The sequence below is a fragment of the Manis pentadactyla genome, chromosome 16 (assembly GCF_030020395.1).
Source record: "Manis pentadactyla isolate mManPen7 chromosome 16, mManPen7.hap1, whole genome shotgun sequence".
Taxonomy (NCBI): domain Eukaryota; kingdom Metazoa; phylum Chordata; class Mammalia; order Pholidota; family Manidae; genus Manis; species Manis pentadactyla.
Window position 1 is genome coordinate 21,058,009 of NC_080034.1, and position 25,774 is coordinate 21,083,782.

The 25,774-nt window shown below is 42.1% G+C and overlaps 1 long non-coding RNA gene across 3 annotated transcripts in view; it reads left to right on the forward strand.

Annotated features, from left to right (window-relative positions):
- LOC130681190 (uncharacterized) overlaps nt 1-23,553 on the forward strand; it is a 67,279-nt gene extending 43,726 nt beyond the window's left edge. The window contains exons 6-7 of one of the 3 annotated variants that reach the window (XR_008994254.1): nt 21,477-21,541; nt 23,339-23,553. This is a non-coding gene — a long non-coding RNA (uncharacterized LOC130681190). The remainder of the gene's footprint in view (nt 1-21,476; nt 21,542-23,338) is intronic. The other 2 variants (XR_008994256.1, XR_008994255.1) reach the window with 2 other exon arrangements.
- The last annotated feature ends 2,221 nt before the right edge of the window (nt 23,554-25,774 follow it).

Below are 25,774 nucleotides of genomic sequence, written 5' to 3' on the forward strand. Positions count from 1 at the left end.
TTTTAAATTACTTCACTCTCATGCTAGCTTCCACTTTTTCCTCTGGGTTGATGGCCCACTTCAGTGTGGATAGTATAAATGATGTTTTGGTAACTCTGGAAAAAAAGAGTCCTGAAATGACCTTCCTACTTTTGAATCATAATAGAAGGCTATTGGATCTTTAATAAAGGACGGTCATGATGGCCTTTAGTATATGGAAATTCACAGCTACACTCCCATCATGTAACACTGTCATCTGGCAACAAAATTTTGACTTGTGGCTTTTCCAAAAGCTGGAAACAGGCAAGATCTTGGATATTGTGCTATTTCCTCTAAAAGGAGAATGCTAAACTGCTAATCCAATCAACATTCTATCAGACACATTTCCCTTTGAGATTGCCCTTGACAGCCACAGACAGAGGCAATATGCAACACGAATAAACAACAGATATGCAAGATTAAGGAGCTATTTTTGTCCCAAATCGAACAAAGTAATTTGGTCCATTTTATATTGTATACATACCACACTGACGCTGTTTTTCTATCACTTCCACTGTGTGTTTACATAGCCCTACTTTTCCAGGAAGGTCCAAGTGCGTGTGATGACATCATATCCCTAAACTTCATGCATTTTATGTGAAGTACGAAAGGGATAGGAACTGTTAGCCTTACTATAACATAGAGTAAGGAAGTATGACATAGTGACACCATTGTCTGGAACTTCTTGGGATACTGATTTATACTGGTCTATCCTTAAAGATCTGCTACAAAGACCTACTTGTGAAAACTCATGCAAGAAACAGAGTTGTTTAAAAGGCCTAGTTGTTATTGTTTTCCTTTTATATCTCATAGAAAATCCGAGGCCCATTAATTTCTTCACTTCCTTGGCAGAGAAAGGGAAGAGCATATTGGAAGGAAGGTGTTTAAAAATCTGTGCTGGGGAGTTCAGACCATCCTGAGTGTGAACCCCAGTAGCACCATTTAAGAGCCTTTGGTCAGGTTACTTAACCTTTCTGCGCTTCAGGATCCATATCTGTAAAGTGGAAATAATAATCATATCCACTTCATGTATCTATTGCTAGGATAAATGAAAAAACATATGTTAAGCATTCAACATTGTGCCTGTCATATAGAGAAGGCTTGATAAATGTGGGTAAAAAGGCAATGTCTTAATGTGTATAGGATACTTGTTCCAGTACTTTCTACTACTTGAAGGAAAGATGTGTTAATCCCAGTGGAAAGCATGGAAGGAATTTAGAGAAACTTGGGTATCTATATGTATCTATATTTTTAACCCTAAATTCAAATCTATCCATTCCTTAACATTCCATCATCAGACAGACATCCACACTTAGCTTTTCTATTTAGACCCCTGCCAACTGGCCAACTGGAAAAGCAACCACGATACTAACTTCACACACAGAATTCTAATGAGCTGTGGCCGAATCAGATTTGAAATGAAAGTAAGAACAATGGTTTTCTTGTGTCATTTGTCTATGTTATCTCATTAAGTGATGAAATGGTAGGGGTTCATTAATTTGATTTCATCTGGGTGGTTCATTCCTTTTAATTTTTTTCCCATTTTCTTAATAATAACAATTAATTATCAATTGGGGGAGCCAACCAAATAACACATATATAGACAAGAGAGACAAAATGTAGAAATTGCTCCTAGGACCTCAGTAAATAAATCTGGGCACGTTGGAAGTTGTTCAGCCTTACATTTGATCTCCTTTCTGAAGCAACTAGTTCCTGGTTGAAGAGTTTTAGATGGCAAACCATAAGGGTGAATGATAAATAACCAACCAGGAACCCTAATAAAATAATGTGAATCCCTAAATTCTGACATTTGATGTATATAAGTGTTCATTTTAACACTTGTTTCTAAACAAGACATGAATTTAGGAAATATAGTATATAATTGGACCTCACTAACTTAATGGCAAATAAAGGTGTGGATATTAAAATATGAGACCTTTCCTTATTCTTCAGCAGAATAGAAAACCTTAGTAAATGGCCCTGGATACCCCCTCTTCAAAGGTCCAACAATTTGGTTTCTTCCATTCACTTTGCTCCTGGTTCTTAGGCATTGCATCCTGGGGCCGGGAGGAAGGTGGACAGTCCCTGAGCATGGGAGAATCAGAATCGAACTTCCAAGACTGATGTCACACATTTTAAGAAGCAAACATGTTTCAGTCTGTCCAACTCCAGTTCAATCTAGACTGTCCTAAAGGAAGATTTTGGAGGGAAATTTCTTGGCTGTACGACTAGAGAAGGAGAGCCCTGTGAATTCACCTAGGATGGAAAACCAAGGCTTGAATCTCTGGACTTTGCTGCACCCTCTGCTGATGTGTTGTTAGGAGAAATACACAGCCTCATATGGCTCATTTCACTCTATCGTCTATCGCCTAAGTTAGGTGAATGAGCGAAGGCACAGACCACCCTGTGAGGAACAGCTGGGGGTCAGAATCCCCTGCAGTGGCAGAGTGTTCTCTCCCTAGCTTTTTAGTTGATCTCTGCCTGAAGGAAACTTATCTTGGCCTTCAGTTCCTTTAGGATGGAAAGATGAAAATGGCCATCTTGGATAAGATGATTAACAATCGCATTATTCATGCTTGATTCTGGCTTGGTTTCAGGGTTTTAATGATTTTTTAAAGAAAAAAAAATCAATGCACAATTGACCAGTTTAATTCCACTCTTGTTTATCTTGTTTCCTGAGTCAGTTTTCCCTGCACAAGGGTAACCTAGGGGGCCAGAACTGGCCTGTCCATGTGGCCATCTGGAAGACCTCTCAGAATAGATGAAATCTGACCTATACCCTAGCCCAGACCTCAGGACTGAGCAGATAAACTGGCGTCTTCTCCAGTTCTTATATATGAACTGGTCCTAACAACTTTCTGAATGAGCCCAGGGACCGAATGTTGGGTCACGTTTAAAATTATAAGTTTGGTCTAATGAAACATAGCATCTTTTTTTTTTTTTCCGTTTATTATGCATTTATTTGTATCATTATGGACTTAAAAATTCCTCAGTTTTTCCAGTGGCTTTTACTCTATTTATTTATTTATTATTATTATTTTTTAAATAATTATTTTTTATTGAAGGGTAGTTGATGCACAGTATTACATTACATTAGTTTCAAGTGTACAACACAGTGGTAAAACATTTATATACATAATTCTAGGTTCCAGCTATCACCCTACCAAGCTGTTACAATATCTTGACTATATTCCTTATGCTATACATTACATCCCGGTTACTTATTTATTTTACCATTGGAAGTCTGTCCTTTTTTTTTCTTTTTTTTTTTTGTGAGGGCATCTCTCATATTTATTGATCAAATGGTTGTTAACAACAATAAAATTCTGTATAGGGGAGTCAATGCTCAATGCACAATCATTAATCCACCCCAAGCCTAATTTTCATCAGTCTCCAATCTTCTGAAGCATAACAAATAAGTTCTTACATGTAGAACAAATTCTTACATAATGAATAAGTTACATAGTGAACAGTACAAGGGCAGTCATCACAGAAACTTTCGGTTTTGCTCATGCATTATGAACTATAAACAGTCAGTTCAAATATGAATACTCATTTGGTTTTTATACTTGATTTATATGTGGATACCACATTTCTCCCTTTATTATTATTATTTTTAATAAAATGCTGAAGTGGTAGGTAGCTACAAGATAAAGGTAGAAAACATAGTTTAGTGTTGTAAGAGAGCAAATGTAGATGATCAGGTGTGTGCCTGTAGACTATGTGTTAATCCAAGCTAGACAAGGGCAATAAACATCCACGTATGCAGAAGATTTCTCTCAGAACAGGGAGGGTGAGGTTCTAAGCCTCACCTCTGTTGATCCCCAATTTCTCACCTGATGGCCCCCCTGCGACTGTGCCTGTCTTAGGTTGTTCCTCCCTTGAGGAATCTTACCCGTCTCTGGCTAACCAGTCATCTTCCGGGGCCATACAGGGAAATGTGAAGTTGGTAAGTGAGAGGGAAGCCTTATTGTTTGAAAAGGTTAGCTTTTTACTTCTTTGCATATTTATGCCCTGTGGCTTCTATGCCCAGCATTTGTCTTGAGGTATCTTTGCCACTTGGAAGAATTATGATACTCGGTAAATTTGATATGAGGCACGAATTCTATTTAAGGGTTGTAATTAGGAAGGAAGAAGAAAAGCTATAGAAGTAGCAGGCGGAAGAAAACATGGGAAGATTGATTATTTCTTTGACATATCTTCTTGTAGAGTAACTTCAGCATGTATAGGTTTTAAGCTACTACTTAAATTGCGCACACACATTAACATAATAGGAGTATAGTTACATAACCAAAGCATATCTGTAATTACCAGCCATCTCCAGTGAAACCAAGAAAACCATTAAGGCACCTTAGGCATTTGTGAAAACTTATCTATGATATGGTGGATATTGTCCAACTGAACTTGAACAGTCTGAGAGAAATCAGACAAATTAAAACAACCCATTCCTGGGGACTGTTCACATGCCATATGTTCTTTTAACAGTAAATAGTCTGTAGTTGTAAGACTTTGGAGCGCTACAATTTGCACTTCTCCAAATTCTTGGTTGAGTTCCAACAGTATAGATCCAGTCAAATTTGTTGTTTTACTGTATGCACAGGCCAGCTTAGATATCTCCTTCCTCATTCCCATGGCAAGTCCAGGAACTGGTGGGATGAGTGCATCTACAGCTGTAGCAGTGCGTGGATCTTTGTTGGGGTTTTTTGATGATCATCTTCTGGCATGAGTCTTCCAGAGAGTGCTGATGTTGGAAGTTCTTTTTCATATCGTATCTTAGTTCATTTTCGGGGTAGCCCAATTAGGCTTTGATCCTCTGTATAAACACAAACAGACCCTTTGCCTACACTTTTATATGCCCTTTATACCCTTGTGTAGAACTCATTGGAGGTTACCACACAGGAACTGCCCTTTTTTTTTTTTTTTGGCTTTGTTTTTGGTATCACTAATCTACACTTACATGACGAATATTATGTTTACTAGGCTCTCCCCTATACCAGGTTTCCCCTATAAACCCCTTTACAGTCACTGTCCATCAGCATAGCAAAATGTTGTAGAATCACTACTTGCCTTCTCTGTGTTGTACAGCCCTCCCTTTTCTCCTACCCCCCCATGCATGCTAATCTTAATACCCCCCTTCTTCTCCCCCCCTTATCCCTCCCTACCCACCCATCCTCCCCAGTCCCTTTCCCTTTGGTACCTGTTAGTCCATTCTTGAGTTCTGTGATTCTGCTGCTGTTTTGTTCCTTCAGTTTTTCCTTTGTTCTTATATTCCACAGATAAGTGAAATCATTTGGTATTTCTCTTTCTCCGCTTGGCTTGTTTCACTGAGCATAATACCCTCCAGCTCCATCTATGTTGCTGCAAATGATTGGATTTGCCCTTTTCTTATGGCTGAGTAGTATTCCATTGTGTATATGTACCACATCTTCTCTATCCATTCATCTATTGATGGACATTTAGGTTGCTTCCAATTCTTGGCTATTGTAAATAGTGCTGCAATAAACATAGGGGTGCATCTGTCTTTCTCAAACTTGATTGCTGCGTTCTTAGGGTAAATTCCTAGGAGTGGAATTCCTGGGTCAAATGGTAAGTCTGTTTTGAGCATTTTGATGTACCTACATACTGCTTTCCACAATGGTTGAACTAACTTACATTCCCACCAGCAGTGTAGGAGGGTTCCCCTTTCTCCACAGCCTCGCCAACATTTGTTGTTGTTTGTCTTTTGGATGGCAGCCATCCTTACTGGTGTGAGGTGATACCTCATTGTAGTTTTAATTTGCATTTCTCTGATAATTAGCGATGTGGAGCATCTTTTCATGTGTCTGTTGGCCATCTGTATTTCTTTTTTGGAGAACTGTCTGTTCAGTTCCTCTGCCCATTTTTTAATTGGGTTATTTGTTTTTTGTTTGTTGAGGCGTGTGAGCTCTTTATATATTCTGGATGTCAAGCCTTTATCGGATGTGTCATTTTCAAATATATTCTCCCATACTGTAGGGATCCTTTTTGTTCTATTGATGGTGTCTTTTGCTGTACAGAAGCTTTTCAGCTTAATATAGTCCCACTTACTCATTTTTGCTGTTGTTTTCCTTGCCCGGGGAGATATGTTCAAGAAGAGGTCACTCATGTTTATGTCTAAGAGGTTTTTGCCTATGTTTTCTTCCAAGAGTTTAATGGTTTCATGGCTTACATTCAGGTCTTTGATCCATTTTGAGTTTACTTTTGTATATGGGGTTAGACAATGGTCCAGTTTCATTCTCCTACATGTAGCTGTCCAGTTTTGCCAGCACCACCTGTTGAAGAGACTGTCATTTCGCCATTGTATGTCCATGGCTCCTTTATCAAATATTAATTCACCATATATGTCTGGGTTAATGACTGGATTCTCTTGTCTGTTCCATTGGTCTGTGGCTCTGCTCTTGTGCCAGTACCAAATTGTCTTGATTACTATGGCTTTATAGTAGAGCTTGAAGTTGGGGAGTGAGATCCCCCCTACTTTATTCTTCTTTCTCAGGATTGCTTTGGCTATTCGGGGTCTTTGGTGTTTCCATATGAATTTTTGAATTATTTGTTCCAGTTCATTGGAGCATGTTGCTGGTAGTTTCATAGGGATTGCATCAAATCTGTATATTGCTTTGGGCAGGATGGCCATTTTGACGATATTAATTCTTCCTAGCCACGAGCATGGGATGAGTTTCCATCTGTTAGTGTCCCCTTTAATTTCTCTTAAGAGTGACTTGTAGTTTTCAGAGTATAAGTCTTTCACTTCTTTGGTTAGGTTTATTCCTAGGTATTTTATTTTTTTTGATGCAATTGTGAATGGAGTTGTTTTCCTGATTTCTCTTTCTGTTGGTTCATTGTTAGTATATAGGAAAGCCACAGATTTCTGTGTGTTGATTTTGTATCCTGCAACTTTGCTGTATTCCGATATCAGTTCTAGTAGTTTTGGGGTGGAGTCTTTAGGGTTTTTTATGTACAGTATCATGTCATATGCAAATAGTGACAGTTTAACTTCTTCTTTACCAATCTGGATTCCTTGTATTTCTTTGTTTTGTCTGATTGCCGTGGCTAGGACCTCCAGTACTATGTTAAATAACAGTGGAGAGAGTGGGCATCCCTGTCGAGTTCCCGATCTCAGAGGAAATGCTTTCAGCTTCTCGCTGTTCAATATAATGTTGGCTGTGGGTTTGTCATATATGGCCTTTATTATGTTGAGGTACTTGCCCTCTATTCCCATTTTGCTGAGAGTTTTTATCATGAGTGGATGTTGAACTTTGTCAAATGCTTTTTCAGCATCTATGGAGATGATCATGTGGTTTTTGTCTTTCTTTTTGTTGATGTGGTGGATGATGTTGATGGACTTTCGAGTGTTGTACCATCCTTGCATCCCTGGGATGAATCCCACTTGGTCATGGTGTATGATCCTTTTGATGTATTTTTGAATTTGGTTTGCTAATATTTTGTTGAGTATTTTTGCATCTACGTTCATCAGGGATATTGGTCTGTAGTTTTCTTTTTTGGTGGGGTCTTTGCCTGGTTTTGGTATTAGGGTGATGTTAGCTTCATAGAATGAGTTTGGGAGTATCCCCTCCTCCTCTATTTTTTGGAAAACTTTAAGGAGAATGGGTATTATGTCTTCCCTGTATGTCTGATAAAATTCCGAGGTAAATCCATCTGGCCCAGGGGTTTTGTTCTTTGGTAGTTTTTTGATTACCGCTTCAATTTCGTTGCTGGTAATGAAACATAGCATCTTGAGCTGACTTCTCTTCCATCATTATGTCATTCCCTATTTACTGGAATACAACAATTACAACAGACAAGAATCTTTATTCTCTTTCTAAAATAGATGTTAAAAGGGGTAACTTGCTCAAGGCAACCATTAATTGTATTACAGTCACTCCATCCCTGGTAGCACCACAGGATCGGGTGTGGGGAGGTCAGAATCGGAGTGCTCAGATTCCAGGAACCCAAGGTTCCTGGAGGGGACACTACATGTACTAGGTGAGGGCTCTTCCTCTTAACAGTCACTAATGGGCAATACTGGCTCCTTCAGATCTAAGCAGTCTCCCGTCCTCCCATGCTCCTCTGTAATGGTACATTCAACATCTCTGTTCCCTCTATTAAATCAGGGCTGAAAGAGAACTGTGCCAGCTGATTCAGTTTTTTTGAAACTGAGTCCAATATACTTTGCAACAGGATGAGGCCTGGCTGCTTTAAGTCTCTCTCCCTTGTCTCTCTTCCTTTAGGCAAATCCAATTAGCTCTGATCCCTCTACATTTTTGACAAGGGGGTCAGCAAATTGTTTAGGTCAGAAGGGAGGCATCTTATAGGATGCTGTGAGGACATTAAATAAGATTTAGTCTGGGGACAAAGAGACATGTGGCTATTATCCGATATGCAGTAATAGAGTATTTATTCTTTCATCTATGCAGAAAATATTTATTGAAAACCACCTAGGTGCTAAGGGCATTTTGCCAAGATCTGAGGATAAAGAAACTGGATACAATCCTCATCCTCCCATCTGGCGGAGAAGACATATGTATACAAATAATTAGGATACAGTGTTATGAGGGCTGTAAGAGAGGTACATTGGGTGTGTGATGGAAAAACTGAGGAAGGGCTCCTAGTTCCTTGGTCACCTGGATTTTTAGTGTTGGGAGGGTCAGCAGGAGCTCAAAGTGAATCAAGAAGGATGAGTTCTAATAAGCAGATAAGAGGGAAGGAAAGCATTCCAGTCTGAGGGAACAGCAGGTGCAAAAGCTCAGAGGTGCACAACAGCCTGACACTTGCAAGGAATGACAAGGGCTAGTGTGCAGGGCCCATGTGGCTCTAGCTCCTGCTTACAGGACTCAGCATGGAAAGCAGAGATGGTATAGTCCATAACCAAAGAGTTTGGCTGTTGGTAACTCAGTCACACACATGGAATATATAGAAAGTAAGGCCAGTCCTTCACTTTGGGTTCCAGTGTCATGTTCCAACTCCTGTAACATCCTTAGGGAAGTCATATTGGGGGGCATCTCCTTTTACCAAACTAGTTCCTCTAGCTAGCACCAAAACTTAGTATCAACATTTGCAGTGGCTATGTGATCTGCACCTGAGTAAGTAAGGACAGGAGAGTCCTCTCACCCCTTTGCGCTCTCTGTCTCCTCTCTCCTGCCCCATTTCTTTCATTCCCTCCACCTGTTCTGTCCGACATGCCACGTCTTCTTGTATTGGTCTTGGGGAGGCTGTCAAGTCACTCAGTTGCATCCATTTCTGCTGCTGGACTGCGTGAGGGGCTTCATATTAAGTGGATGGGGAACAGAGTCCATGAACTGGCCTCAGGGTCAAATACCTGAAAGACCTTCAGATGTGGCCTAGATCAGCCATTTGCTAACACAGCATCTGTGAATTATTATATTACATCTGTCAACTTCTCTGCCTTGGGGACCATTCTCAGCTTGGTGATGTGTACACCAAGCGGGACTGGGGGAAGCTGGAGAAAGAAAACCTCTCCTACCCCATGGGAGGAGCCACGGTAAGGACTGAGCGTGGAGAAATAAGCAAGCGTCATATCAGGAAGGACCTCCCAGGTCCTAGGAAGGATCTTGAACTACACAATGATTCTAGGGGCAAACTCTCTTCGTGTCATCCATCTCTACTGTGTGGGCCCTTGTTCTGATGGGAGTATGGTATAGGCCCAGGTGAGCTGGATCACTACAGGAGATAAAAAAAATTATAGACAAGGAAATGGCACGAGGAGATGTTTTGTTTTCAAACATGTCTTTTTAATAGCAATGCAGTTGGATTGAGACTAACAAGACTGGAGGCATGAAAAACCGGGATAAGGAGGCTGGTCAGGAAGCAGCTATAGTCATGTAGGGAGACCTGATGAGGGCCTGAAGGAAGGCGAGGGGACTGTGGGTAAAGAGCAAACACCAGCTCTAAGGGGTACTGAGAAGGCAAAAGCAATGGCATTTGGTGACTAATTGGAGGTGAGGTTGGGTCCCTGTGATCTGTTCTTGCACACAGATACGGATCCCTGTGTTTGTCACGGCATACTTCTCATCTAGCTGGGTTAGAGTTCTTGATGAAATAGTCTTCCCAGTGTCCTTCCCAAGGGCCGAGAGACCATGTGCTCCTTGGTCTGAGCTGTGTTTTCAGCACATAGCCTGATAGCTAACAGGCCTTAAAAAAAAGATGAACCGAGTAGATAAACGAATGGATGATGTAAAGAATGACCCATATGTGCATGGCTTAAATGACTGGATGATCAGGGGAGCTATCAACTAAGGGAGAAAAACCAGGAGGAAAAGGAGTTTGGGGTCCAAAACTGCCATTTTATTTCCATCGTGTTGGCTTTGAAGTGCCCATGGGGTCACCAGGGAATATGTTCAGCTGCAGCTGGAGCCTAGGGGAGACTTCCAGCCTGGTCTCATAGATCAGGGACTTGTCGGTGAAGCGACAGACATTCACAGCATAGGTGTAATGGGACAAGTAACGCAGAGTGAAGCAAAGAGGACTAAGGACTAAAAAATTATTTCTAACCAGAGGGCTGGTGTTTTCTTGTTTTTGTTATGGTTTGTGTTTTCATTGAGACGTAATTCACAAACCATAAATTTCAGCATTCTAAAGTATACAGTTACGTGGTTTTTAATATTTTCACAATGTTGTACAACCATCACTACTATCTAATTCCAGAATATTTTCAGGATCCTCAAAGAAACGCCTACCCATTGGCAGTCATTCCACATTCTCTGTTCTTTCCAGCCCGTGGCAACCATAATTATCTTTCTGTTCCTATAAATTCGCCTGTCCTGGATATTTCACATAAATGGAATCATCCAATATGTGGCTTTTGTGTATGACTTCTTTCACTTAGCATAATGTTTTCAAGGTTCATCCATGTGGTAGCATGTCTCAGGACGTCATTCAGAAGGCTGGTGTTTAATCTTTAGCAAAGTTCCTTGCATTCCCATTCTTGACTTCAAGGCTTTCTCAGAATCTTTGAGTACATCCCTCAATGTCCGGATGGTGGGTCCCTTGTAATTGTCACTGATTAGGAGAGTATAATTGTATTTTAGGGGCTGAACAGCCACTTTGCATCTCTCCTCGCTGATTTGTTGGGAGATTTTGACTGTGGCTGGCAAGCAGGAATTGCTGCATGCTGTGGGATAGTAGTTTAATTCAGTCATTATCAAATAAAGACCACATTGAACTGGCCAGGACACACGAGGAGGATTTTCTGCTCTTTGCTTTGCTACTGCCAAGCCCTCTGACCTTCACTACCTGATAAGTCCACCACATTCTAACACACCCAGCAACTTTTCATTATGACTTCCACTTCCACTTTCTGCATCCTCTGTCTGAGTCTAAACTTGGCAAAGGAAAGTGAGGAAACCTAGAATGTCTTGAGTCATCAAGAATGTCCTGAATCACTGGTTGTGAAACAGCTCTTTAACTGGCTGCATCCCAGCCTGGCTGCAGGTAGCATGTGTGCTGCCAGGCGCAGTCAAACGCCTCATGTCCAGCCAGATGCTTTGAGCATGCCAAGGGGAAGCAGTCACAGTGTGTAGGCATTCTGCATGTCTGCCAGGACGGAGCAGCTCTCATCTAAGAGATGAGAACTAATACTCTAAAAACCAACCTGGACAGACTCAGGAGGTTTAATCAACCCTCCCCAGGTCACACTCCGGTATTTCTACCCCACTTCGGTTAGTACTTTCAGTGCAGCCACAGATGCGTCATTTCCATCTCCAGTTTAGTTTGTTTATGCAAAAGTACACCGTTGCTTATTTAGAGGTCTGTTATTCAGAATCTCATGGCTTTGTTGATGCTATATATTTTGTTAAATACTTTTTTATTTGTTACCAAAATAAGTATCTTTAGCCAAATAATCACTGTCTACCATAGGCTGTAAATTTCTTAAAGGCCAATACTATCAATTGTCTTATATACTGCCAGGATAGCAGCATTTAAACATCCATTAACTCTGCTTATTGGGGTGAGCATTTAATAATGTAGATATCTGAAAAACAAATCCATATCTTAAATATAACTACTTCACAGTGATACTTCAATTCGAGTGAGCAGCCATGTACTCACTGTCTTCTGTAGTGGATGTCTGTTTTTGCCAGTGTCTTTTCCTTTGGGAACTCACCCTCCCACACATGGCAGTGCTGACGATCACATTGCCCCAGTTCCCCTGGCCTGGGTCAGGAATGCACCCAGGCTGGCCAGTCAGTTTCCTAACCCATGGGCAACAGGCATGAATCTGGAACCCAAGTGGACCATTGGGTGTTTTCTACGGGACTGGCAGGAATTATTAGTAAAGGGACACCTGTCTGCTTAGTGAGGACCATGTAACCCCAGGGCTGCCACTGGGGTACTGACCACCATTTGGAGACACTCTCCGAGAACGAAACCATGGAGTTCTAGCGTCTGTAACTTAAAGAAAATTTGCTGGGCTTGGCCCTGGAGACACTTCTGTTAGTAAAGAAGACTATCATCACCCCATTTACTTTTTCTCCCTTCTGATTTGAATGCATATATTATGGTTGGAGCTGAAGCAGTCATCTTGAGACCATGAGGGAAAGACGAAAAGAATCACAAGATGTCAATCTGATGTCTTCAAACCACCCAAACAAGAATTAGCAATCACCTTACTCTTGTCAAAGATTGGTAAGCCACAGCCCCCAGGCCAAATGTGTGTTTGTCTGCCTCAGGGGCACTGCCTGAGCAGGTTGGCACCGTAAGCCAAGGAGACCAAGTCATGGCATCTTCTTCTGCCCCTACTTCCCCCCTCTTCTCCCAGTGCTTGGTCCCAAGCCGGTGGCCAGCTGTGCATTGCCGGTGCTTAGGGTCCAGCTGGTCACCACCACCATCTTGGGCACACCACTGTCGGCACCTGATGGGGGGACTTTCAGTCGGGCTTGGTGACCATGTGAGTCCCTTTGCCTCTGGCCAGTTGCCCAAGTTGATACATTGGGCTCACCAGCCGTTGGAGTGGAGTGATAATGACCATGGAGGTACCATTCTCATTACCCGCCTGGCCAGGCCCCTTCCCCTTCAGGAGCAGGATGGGAGCAGCCCTCTGGACTGGTAAGCTCTTTCTCCCAAGAATGTCTGCAGCAGGATGCAGCTGGATGCAAGCATGCCCACAACCCAGATGACCTGCACCAAGCAAACAGGGCAGGGCAGGAGTTTTCTCTCTTGTTATCTAAGTGCCTATGTAATATCTTTGGTTTTCCTCCACAAAGTCTAAAATGTTTACTATTAACATTATTTTTTAAGTGTTTACCAACTTTTCTACATTATTAATAATTTTTGGTTTAGGGGTATTTTTTTTTTGCTATTGTGCTAGGCAATGCATGTTATGGCAGAGAAAGTCCCCTCCTCAACCTTTTTTAAATATACTGTAGTCAAGCTTCCTGTGATTTGTAGCCAAACACAGGCCTAACTTACATTAGTAACAAGGGCTTCACTAGATAAAGATATTTCAGGAAGAGCATTTTTGACCCAAAGGATGGCCTAACCAGGAGTAGAAAACTAGGAGCTTATGAGCCATGTGTGAGGAAAACAAGACCTTTAATGTGGCTTGAGGACAAGGTTAGTAGGGCCAAGCAATTGAAGACTACTTTTTAAATTGTTATAATCCAATCATCCAAGACCCCTAGGGTTGGAGAAGTATCCATGAAGCACATGGGTGCCCAATGTCTAAAACAGAATTAGTGTTCCGACAGGAAGAACAATGGCCAGTAGGTGAGCAGCTAATTTATCTGCCAGGCAGTAAGAATGGGACACTGTATTAGTTTTCTGTGGCTTCATAAAAGTTTGCCAACAACTTAGTGGCTTAAAACAAGATACATTTCTTATCTCACAGTTTTATAGGTCAAGAGTTTGAGCACAGCATACCTGGGTTCTCTGCAAGATTGTCATCAAGAAATCAGCACAAAGTTTTCATCTAGAGGCTAAACTGGGACAGGATCTACTTCTAAGTTCTTTGAAGTTGTTGTTGGACCTAATTTTCTTGCTCTTGAGGTCCCTGGCTTCTTACTGGCTGTTGGCTGGAGGCTGCCTTCAGCTCCTAGAGGCTGCCCACAGTTCCTGGTCACACAGGCTTCCTCAGCATGGCCACTTACTTCTTCAAACAGGCAGGAAGAATCTCTAAGAGGAAGTCTTCTAGTAAGAAAGTTCTTATATAGTGTAATGTAAACACGGGAGTGACATCCCCTCCCCTTTGCCATAGTCTGTTGGGTAAAAGTAAGTCATAGGTCTCACCCACACCCAAAGAGAGGGGATCATACAGAAGCATGAACACTAGGCAGTGGAGATAATGAAGGGTCACCCTAGCGTCCGTCTGCCACAGACAGCATGAGTAGCCAGGCCTGGGTCATATGCTGGTTCAGTTATCAGATGAAGGGGGATGGGAAAGCTTTCTGGAGAATTAAAAATATAGCTCCTTCATTTTCACATGAAAACGAAAGAGATTTTCTGAAAATAGAATTGCTGAAATTTGGCAACCATTGAGTATGGTACAGGAAATGGAAGAAAGAAAGGTGACTCAAGGGTTTACAGCCAGTAACTGGAAAGAGGACAATGCTATTACTGAATCTGAGGACTCAAGCAGAATGACAGAGAAGGCAGAAGATAAAGAGATTCATTTGAAGTTCCCATAGGATGGCCACATGGACTCGTGTATCTGAAGCTCAGGAGAGAGGTCTGAGACATAGAATTGGAGATCGTCAACCTAAAAGTAGGTGAGATTTCCAGCTGTGGAAGTGGATGGTATATGTATGTGGGTACAGTAGTAGGTGACCACGTCCACACACTCCCCTGCTAAAAGCCTTATATTTATTTATTATTTTTATTAAAGTATCATTGATACACAGTCTTATATTGGTTTCAAATGTACAACACAGTGGTTCAACAGTTACCTATATTATTAAATTCTCACCCCCTCTAGTGTGGTAATTACCTATCAATGTACAAAGATGTTACAGAATCATTGACTATATTCTCCATGTTGTACTACCATCCCCATGACCAACTTATATTGTGATTGCAAATTATTGATCCTCTTTATACCCCTCATCTCCCTCTCACCTTCTCCAGCCCCTCTCCCTTGATAACACTGGTCACTTCTCAGTGTTTATGAATCTAATGTTGTTTTGTTCCTTCTGTTTCACTTTGGTTTTATATTCCATGAATAAGTGAAATCATATGGTATTTGTCTTTCTCCACCTGGCTTACTTCACCGAGCATAATTCCCTCTAGATCCATCCATGTTGCCGCAAATGGTTAGGATTTCTTTAATATTCCACTGTGTATATGTACTACATCTTCTTAATCCATTCATCTATTGATGGACATTTAGGTTGCTGCCATATCTTGAAAAGGCTTATATTTCCAGTCAAATTCCTTAAGCTAGCAAAGTCCTTCATGGCTTAGCTCTTGCTTGCCTCTCTAATCTCTTGATAGATCCTCTCCCTAGAACTCTATTCTCTTTATAGGTCTCCAAAAGGCCCTGTGCTCTTTTCTCTGTGCCATGCTTATCATTTTCCTACTAAATAAAAAACTCTTTATCCCTCCTCCCCTCATCACCTGGCTATGTATCCTTTGACTTTCCATGTAGATTATACCCTCTGGAAAGCCTTCTGTCATTCCCGGAGACAGTTTTGGTGCCCACTCTTTGCTCTTCCAAAGCATGATGTACAACCCCTTTCTGTAGTTCTATCAGCACTATATTGCCATTACCTATTACTCATCTCTTACAAGCCTGCAGGCTTATTGAAGACAGAAAGGGGCCTGCATCTCTAGTCCCTAGCATAGTCCTTATACACACAAGATGTTTGATAAGCAATTGTTGAATGAATGAAGAGTGGGTGGTAACATATTTTTCTCTCAGTTAAAATTTATTTACTTATAAGTATCAGAAAACTCAATCCCCAAAAGGATTAATGCTTAAGCAAGAAGGGGACTTAATGGCTCATGTAAGCAAAGAAGTCCTGAAGTGATGGTGCCTTCAGGTGTGATCTGCTGCAGATCACAAATGATGCCACCAGTACTGTTTTTCTTTTCCCATTCTGTAGCATTGCTTTCTCTGGCTTAGATCCATTCACGAGTTGTGTTTGCCGTATTGTAGCAGGATGGCTGTATTATGTCTTTTATCTTCAGACATTGAAGCTCACTGGGAAAAAGTGCCTTACTCCCAGAAGCCTCAGCACAACTCTCCTGGAGTCTCAGTGATTCTTAAACCAATCACTGTTTGTCCTGGAGAATGCAAGACTCTGATTGGCCAGGCATGGGTCACATGCTTTGTCCCCTTATGCTCCACCTGCTGAAAGATGTAGGATGGAGCTGGAGGTGGGGAAAGGGTAGACTCTTCAGACAGAAATATTACAGAAATCTGTAATATTGGTGAGGAGACCTCCAAAAGCAAATTTCCATCATATACCTATAATTCAGGGTATAGCGAAAATAAAGATCCAGCAGAGAAATTCTAAATAAGAGAGACAGGCGAAGAACTAAGAAAAATGTTTAGTGTCATCAAAGGAAAGGAGACTAATATTTGTTTAGCATCAACCACGTGACAGAAACTTTTAATCAGTATCTCATTTAATCCTCACAATAACCCTGATCCATAGACTTAAAACTCCCTGTTGACAGTCTCAGTGTAAATTGAATCTCAGAGAGGGCATGTGACTCATCCAGGCCACATAGTAAGTGGTGTAGCCAGAACAGGAGCTGTCTTTAGGGAACTACATTTTGACAAGAACTCAGCAAGATGTCAAGTCTGGCAAGAGGGCTGACAGGAGTGAGTGCAAAGATGAGGATCAGACATTCAGAAATAGGAAGTCCCAGATGACTTTTATGACGTCTATTTCAGAAGATCTGTGAGGTCACAGAGACTTAGTAATGAAAAGGTGGTTACTTTTCTAGGAAATTTAACAATAAAAAGAAGGAAAACAGTGGCACCAATATGTACCTGTTTGTGCCTCCCCAACCACACAGTGAGCTCCTCAAAGGCAAGACCTTATTTGTTTTTATGTCGCCAGCCTAAGAGAGGCTTTGCCCACAGTGTCCATCACTAAGCCTTTATTAATGAGTAAATGATTGACTGTATGAATGGAAGAAGAAAAACTGTATCTCTACAGGAAAGGAAGATAGAGAAAGAAATGTAAACATGGGATAGATTTGAACATGTTTCTAGGGCAGGTGCAGAGGTTGACAATGAAAGAAATCTTAATGAATGAAGCATAGTCTCCTGTCAGGTTCAAATCCTGTAGAGGAATAAGTCTTAAATCAAGGTTTCAGGTTTCCTTTTCCAAAGCAAGAGAGTGGGAGGAAAGTATGGGCTATGATCTTCAGGAGTCTAGGGTGGAGGGCAGAAAAATCAAAAGGACTTTTATCTACTGCCTTCAGTCTTCACTGTGAACTAGTAAAGGTGCTTATTTTTCTAACTCTATTGACTATACCTTCAAGGCAATCCCAATGTTTTAATACATGCCCTGCACCCACAATGCCAGGCATAGAATAGATGCTAAAATAAATGTATAAATGCCCTAGATTGAATTTTGAATAAAATTAGATTATCTTTGACTGCAACCTGCAGAAGGGACAGCCACAATTGAATCCTAATTTGGTGACTTGTAAGGACTTTGTAGGGTGCTATGCGAAGATGGAGGAAGGTAGTACAAGGTGTATATGTTATCTGCTCTACCGAATGTCTTTACTGGGCAAATAGCACCTTATCATTTTCTTTTTAATTGCATGCTTACACTGCCTCCTTCAGAACACCTGGGCTTGGGCAAGATTATTAGGTTGAGCATGTGTAATACAGGTCTGCTTGGGAAAGTTATAGGATGTGAGGTCTCAAAGGACAGCAGTCAGGAGGGATTCACTAAGCCTCCCCTGGGCCAGCGCCAGTGCTGTCCCTCTGAGGTCGACTCAGCCAGTATTGACACATGTTCCACAGATCACACTGCCCCTGCTCACATACCAGTTCTGCCTGTCCCCTAAGGGGCCCTGGCAGCAGCTAAGTGAGTACTGCCTGGGGCTGCCGGGAATGCCTCCAAGCCGCAGCAGGCAGCCTGACCTTTAACTCTAACCCGGCTTTAAATTCTTTACCTTGGAATGATGTAACAGGGAAAATGATGATTGCTGATTAGAAGAACGGTGGTGAATTGAGAAAATGAAATAATCCACAGAGACAAACTCACTCCTCTGGCTGCATTTAGTCTTTAATAGGAATAAGGATAAAGAATAAAGGAACAGAGTTGGGGGTGGAATGTAGGGTGGGGCCATGGCACCAGGAGTCCCCCATTAGCCACTAGTAGGCACCTTTGTGGACATATTCCCGTGAGAGGAAACAGGAAAGGGGGCTAGAGAGAATGGAGTTATTCTGTGGTCGTGGAGAGCCAAGGGCCGGGCTGGGCTAGGCAGGAGAGCAGGAGGAACCCATTTGCCCACCTCCATGTATTTCTGGGCTTCCTATTTGCAAAAGCAGGTGGTTTATCTCCACGTAAGTTTTCTTGGATTCTTACTTTGTATAGAGCTGGTGTGCGCTTTCTGCAGAGGCCCAGGAAAAGGCAGGGAGGGGAAGGAAGTTGAGCACTGAAGGCAGCCAGCATGAGATTCTTGATACATGAATCCTTTACTTAATTTCAGGCAAATATATCGGCTCCCTTTACCCCTTCTACTCATCCAGCTGTACCAGATGCAGAGTTTCCATCTTTACTGCCAGGTAGATATTAATCAGCTGCCCCTTTATAATGGATTGTTTATTATTGCAATGAGGACCAGTCTTGGGAAAAACTGCAACAGTTGAAATTCATCTACAACTTCTCTTTCTCCTGGCCCTGTTCTCTCCACCAACTCCATAGCACAGTCTAGCTGTCAAGAAACTTGGTCAGTGTCTGGCTTAAGCGGTGACCTTTCTCAGGGTGTGTTTTCATTCTGATAACAGGCCTTATACTTCGCTTTCCTGTGCATTATCTCATTTGGCCCGCAAGCATGGGAAGAAGGCAGTAATGGTCATTATTTCTCCCAAGGCATTTTTGGCCACTTATAAAATGAACTATTCATTATTTACGAGTGCTTTTTACTTGCCAGTCCTCCTGCCAAGTGCCTTACATTTGATTAATCATCACAACCACTCTTGGTGGTTGAAAATATTATCCTGTTTTACAAAGGCTGAAGGTAGGTACAGGTAAGTTTCCAAAGGCCGTGCGGTCTGCTCGTGACAAAACCAAGATGAAGGCCTGGGTCTGGCCAAGTCCAAACCTTGTGCTTTCACCCACCATGCCATTCTGCCTGTGCGGAAGGCAGGTCAGATTAGTATGTCCATTTTCTAAAAGGATCTTCTTTCTCTTTTAAACATTGGAAAGTCCGGAGAACTATTTTATAGAACTAACAGAGCTAGGGTTACATCCCCCTTGAATAAATGATGCCAGAAGACAAATTCCTACATCTGGAGGGATTGGACTGTCATGTTGGGTTTCAGGAAATAAGCATGGAATTATCTTCCTTCTACCTCTCAAACCAGATAGTAATATCTGACTGTACTGCCTGACTCTTCTTCCACACACTGAGTCCAAAGCAAACGGAAGAATCTCCCAAACCTCCCACAATCCGGCTCCCTCCCCTACTGTTCCACTGAAATCGCTCCTGTTGAGAGCACCTTCGACCTCCTGGATGAGTGATTTTATTTTACATTTGTTTCTATCTTGGCCTCTCTGCAGCATTTAATTGCTGACCACTTATTGAAACACTGCCTTCCCAGGGAAGGCTGTCTATCCTGGTTTCAGCGCTCTTTTCTCTGTTCTTCTCAGCCTCTTTCATATAGCTCAGGTTTCTCTGACTGTAGCTGCCGCGGCGGTTAGGTGCAGAACCACCACCCTGGCTAGTTTAAGCAGAAAGGGATAATTCCTCGGTATTAACTGGCTTACAGAAGTGTTGAAGAAGTAGACGCTAGGAACAAAGCCACACTCGGGACTGAGTTGCTCAGGGGGTATCTGCTTCTGCCACATTTGGGACATACTTGCTGAACTAGGAAATGGGAGATGTAGAGGTGCTGCAGTCCACAGCAGCAAATTGGGAGCCTCCTGCCCTGCCTGGGCCCCCACTTACTCAGCTCTGAAATGGGAGTCTTATTTGAGTGTGTCTGATGGGCAGAACCTAAATCACCTCCTTGGACACCCTAGCTTCAAGGAGTTTCACAAATGTCGTTTTTCATTTTTCAACTCTGCAGTATGGGAAGGCACACTCAAAGAAGATTGAAATAGATGTTGAGTCACATAATCTCTTAAATTTTGATGTTCTTCCGAGTTATGTTCTTAGCCCTTTTATTTAGGTGATTTAGGCTCTGAGACTATCCTTTGGGAACTCATGGCTTCCATGACCATCTGGTTGCTTCTGACTCTGAGCTCCAGACCTGGATATTCACCTGACTGCTAGACAGTGCCACTTGCTGGGAAGCCGTCATCCCCTTGCTGTATTTTCTGTGTCAGTGAATGGCACCACCATCTATCCAGTAATCTAAGCCAGGAACTGGGATGTTGCTCTCTCACTTGCCTCATGCAAATGGCTGCTGTGGTATGCAATTAGTCTATATTTTCCAGTCTTCCTACAGTTAGGTGGGGCCATGTGATTGCATTTTGGCCTATGTAATCTGAATGTAGGTAATATGAGCAAAATCCAGGTGAGACCCATGGAAACCTTTCATACATTGTCTTCATTGTCTTTTCCCATCTGCCAACTGAATGGAAAGAACTGCAGGAACCTAGAGGTATGCAGAGCCATAGATATAAGGTGCCTGGGCCCCTGAATGAGTCAGTGGAGCTCTGAAACTCTCAGAACTCCCAGAACTGGTCTGCATTGCAGTGTAACGTGGGATTGTGGGATCATGAAAGTGTGCCATTCAGATCTCCTGCTGGAGGGGAACAAGACTTATTAGGACCCAGCTGCTGCCCCTTGGATGGAACACTGTGTTTGGACCAAGGCTACATTTCCCATGTGCTGCTCTCAGCCAATGACTGAGCATGGTTTTTGGGGATGTTGTATACAAATTCAGACCTATTCCTTGACACAGGATTCCTTCAGTAGGTGACTGACTCATAGATTCTCCGCCAGCCTGGACAAATCTTTCTTGAAACTACACTGCAGTCCAGGACTCTTTCTACCCAATCTTTCTTCCTTGCCCTTCTCCTTCACAGGTGTCAGAGCTCTACTATGGTCTGAGAGCTCTCCTTGCCTCCCTTGGCATCATCTTATTATCTTTCACAGGTGTTTCCTGCAGTAAATCTTTTGCATGTCTAATTTCATCGTAATGCTTGCTTCTCAGAAAACCTAAACCAACACAGGGGGAGAAAGAAACCTTTACTGTATGATGCCATAGATATTTGGGGGTTGTTTGCTACAGTAGTTAGTCTACCCTAATATAATCATCAAGTTTTGACTATTCTCTCTCCTTTTCCCGACAGCCTTAGTTTGAGCCTCCTGGACTAACTGCCCATCTCCCTATGTGTGTTTTCTGCATCTAATCTTGGTAAGCAACCCCAGCTTCAGAATCCATCACCTTCACAGTGATCTTTGGATTATTAACCACCACTCTGTAAACAGCTTTACAAGCCCTGAATACATGTTCTTTCACTCAGCACAACAATCTTGCAAGGAAATTATTATTAGCTCTATTTTACATAAAGGAAGTTAAGATTTAGAGAGGCTAAATATCTTGCCCAATGTTACATATCTGGAAAGCAATAGGATTGGGATTTGGACCCAGATCTGTCTGTTAACAAAATTTGTGCTCTTTTTACTAACCCGGCATTGCTTGGATTTAAACATTTCTTTTTCTTATTGTAATATATCACAACAGATGATGCTCACATGCATTACCTACTCCCTTGAGTTAACCTAAGTTCTCATGCAAATCTAGCTGGAAAGTAAGACAAATAGAAAACCACAAACTATTCAGGGGAGGGGTTTTGTATTCATTAAAGTATATTATAAATGTGTAAGTAAAATATCCATTTAATAATATTGATGCTCTCTGCATGTTTTCTTCATTTACATTTTCTCACCTTTTTAAAATGTAATCATTGGAAAAATAAAGTGGAAATAAGTATGAAATATAAACAAATATGATATTTTAATCTCCATGGGTATTAGAGGTTATTTCAGGTGACTCTCTAAAAGCTGGAACAAAGATAAGCTGGGATGTGAGTTATGTGTGCTATTCCCACAGCTCTAGTGATAACTCCATTTAAAATAGCATGGAAAGCAAGTGGTTCAGAGTGTTTTATAACCAAGTACCTATTTTAATTTATGAAAAGCAAGTCATTTATGATTTCAGTTCTTTATTATTATTTTCACATTTGAAATGCAACTGGTACAGAAGCAACCTCTTTGCGTGGGTGTGAGTACCACCACACGTCACTGTGCTACATGCAAATCTGATCAGGTCTTGCTGCCCTGCTAAATAGCTTTTAGAGTCACTATAGCCTACTGAGGATAAGGAGTAAATTCCACAGGCCCTGTGTGAACTGGCCTTTGCTTTAGCTCTTGCAGCCATCTCCACAGTCACTCCAGCTCCAGCAAACCCTTGACAAAGCTCTCCAATGCACCATGCTTCCTCCTGCCTCTGGGTCTTTGCACATGTTATCCCTTCTGGAGGGCACACCTTTTACCCAGTCTTATTTTCTGAAAACTCCAAGAATTGCCCAAGATACAGTTTAAGTATCACTTTCTCCAAAAAGCTTTCCCTGAAAACACTTTCAGCCATACCCAACTCCTAGGCTAACTTAGGTATGCTCCCCTCTACCACCCTCCCTTCACCCCTTTCTTCCCTGAGGCTCCCACAGTAGCCTCTGTCATAGTGCATCACTATGATTGTCAGTTTACGTATCTGTTTTCCCCATGAAGTGGTTTGACTCTTAAAGTTGGAGATTAATTTTATATAAATTTTTACTCCAAGATATTAAGTGCTCAGCAAAAAAATGCTTGTTAAATGAACAAGTGACTAACAAAGGAAAGAAAGAATGAATTAAAATGTTGGCTTCTTTAGTACACAATTTAGGTATGCTTTGTGTAATTTGTAAGGATGGCTCATTTGCCAATATTAAAAAAACGGATTTTGCATCCTGTCCTGGGCATCTAAGTTTATTATTGTTTAGCTAAAATTCTGGAATAAGAATTTCAGGAACCTGAGAATTATGCAAGGAAATGAATTAAGTGGTTATTAACTGAGACATTCAGGAGTCCATGAACTCACTGAAATAATATGCACAAGTCTGAGGTACATGCACAAGTGTGTATCTCACGTTCGTGCGTTTTTTCCTATCAGGCAGGTCAACAAGGGTTATTTGGAAGGACAAGTGGAAATTGCAGCCAGGTCTATCCCAGACAAAACACCATGGAAACCCTTTGACGGACAATGAGGAGGGGATAGTCAGTCATAAGAAGAATGAGATGGCAACTCCAAAGAAGGGGTGATTCATGCATTTTAATTTATGATTGTATTATCATCTGGTGAAGTGTTTCACATCAAATATAGCATTAAACATATAACATATTTACCAATTCGATATGTGAGGGAGGGGCGGAAGATGGCGGTGTGAGTAGAGCAGCGGAAATCTCCTCCCAAAACCACATATATCTATGAAAATATAACAAAGACAACCCTTCCTAGAATAAAGACCAGAGGACACAGGACAATATCCAGACCACATCAGCACCTGAGAGAACCCAGCGCCTCGCGAAGGGGGTAGGATACAAGCCCCGGCCCGGCGGAAGCCGAGCGCCCATCCCCCCAGCTCCTGGTGGGAGAAGAATAGGCAGAGCGGGAGGGAGACGGAGCACAGGACTGCCGAACACCCAGCCCCAGCCATCCGGGCCAGAGTGCAGGGCCCTGGATACTAGGAAAACAGGGCAGCAAGAACAGTGAGCGGGCACTGGAGGCCGGGCGCCGGAGGACATAAGAAAAGTGCGCGACCATTTTTTTTTTTTTTTTGCTTTTTTGCTGTTTTGTTTTGGCGAGCGCTTTTTGGACGTCTTAAAGGGATAGGGACCCCAATACTAGGGAAACAGGGCAGCAAGACCGGTGAGCAGAGGCCTGAGGCTGGCACCGGAGAATAAAGAAAAACGAGCGACCACCTTTTTTTTTAATTAAAAAAAATTTTTTTTTAATTTAAAAACTTTTTTCTTTTTTTTTTTTTTTGGTGGTCGTTGTTTTGTTTTGGCGGGTGCTTTTTGGAAGTCTTAAAGGGGCAGGGCGGGACACTTAATCCAGAGGTAGGGAATCCGGGGATCTCTGGGCACCCTAAACCCTGGGCTGCAGGGAGCAGGGAGGCCCCTTACGGAGATAAGTAGCCTCCCAGCAGCTCCTGCTCCAACGCGACTCCACCATTTTGGAGCAGCTGCCTGAGCCAGGCCACGCCCACAGCAACAGCGGAGATTAACTCCATAGCAGCCGGGCAGGAAGCAGAAACCCTGTCTGCGCGCAGCTGCGCAGCACAAGCCACTAGAGGCCGCTGTTCTCCCAGGAGAGGAGGGCCACAAAACAACAAGAAAGAAAGTCCTTCCAGCCGTCACTCGTCCCAGCTCTGCAGACTATTCCTATCACCATGAAAAGGCAAAGCTACAGGCAGACAAAGATCACAGAGACAACACCAGAGAAGGAGACAGATCTAACCAGTCTTCCTGAAAAAGAATTCAAAATAAGAATCATAAACATGCTGACAGAGATGCAGAGAAATACACAAGAGAAATGAGATGAAGTCCGGAGGGAGATCACAGATGCCAGAAAGGAGATCGCAGAAATGAAACAAACTCTGGAAGGGTTTAGAAGCAGAATGGATAGAATGCAAGAGGCCACTGATGGAATTGAAAACAGAGAACAGGAACGCATAGAAGCTGACATAGAGAGAGACAAAAGGATCTCCAGGAATGAAACAATATTAAGAGAACTGTGTGACCAATCCAAAAGGAACAATATCCATATTATAGGGGTCCCAGTAGAAGAAGAGAGAGGAAAAGAGATGGAAAGTATCTTAGAAGAAATAATTGCTGAAAACTTCCCCAAACTGGGGGAGGAAATAATCGAACAGACCACGGAAATACACAGAACCCCCAACAGAAAGGATCCAAGGAGAACAACACCAAGACACATAATAATTAAAATGGCAAAGATCAAGGACAAGGACAGAGTTTTAAAGGCAGCTAGAGAGAAAAAGGTCACCTATAAAGGGAAACCCATCAGGCTAACATCAGATTTCTCAACAGAAACCCTATAGGCCAGAAGAGAATGGCATGATATATTTAATACACTGAAACAGAAGGGCGTTGAACCAAGGATACTGTATCCAGCACGACTATCATTCAAATATGACGGTGGGATTAAACAATTCCCAGACAAGCAAAAGCTGAGGGAATTTGCTTTCCACAAACCACCTCTACAGAACATCTTACAGGGACTGCTCTAGATGGGAGCACTCCTAGAAAAAGCACAGCACAAAACACCCAACATATGAAGAATCGAGGAGGAGGAACAAGAAGGGAGAGAAGAAAAGAATCTCCAGACAGTGTGTATAACAGCTCAATAAGCGAGCTAAGTTGGGCAGTAAGATACTAAAGAGGCTAACCTTGAACCTTTGGTAACCACGAATTTAAAGCCTGCAATGGCAATAAGCACATATCTTTCAATAGTCACCCTAAATGTTAATGGGTTGAATGCACCAATCAAAAGACACAGAGTAACAGAATGGATAAAAAAGGAAGACCC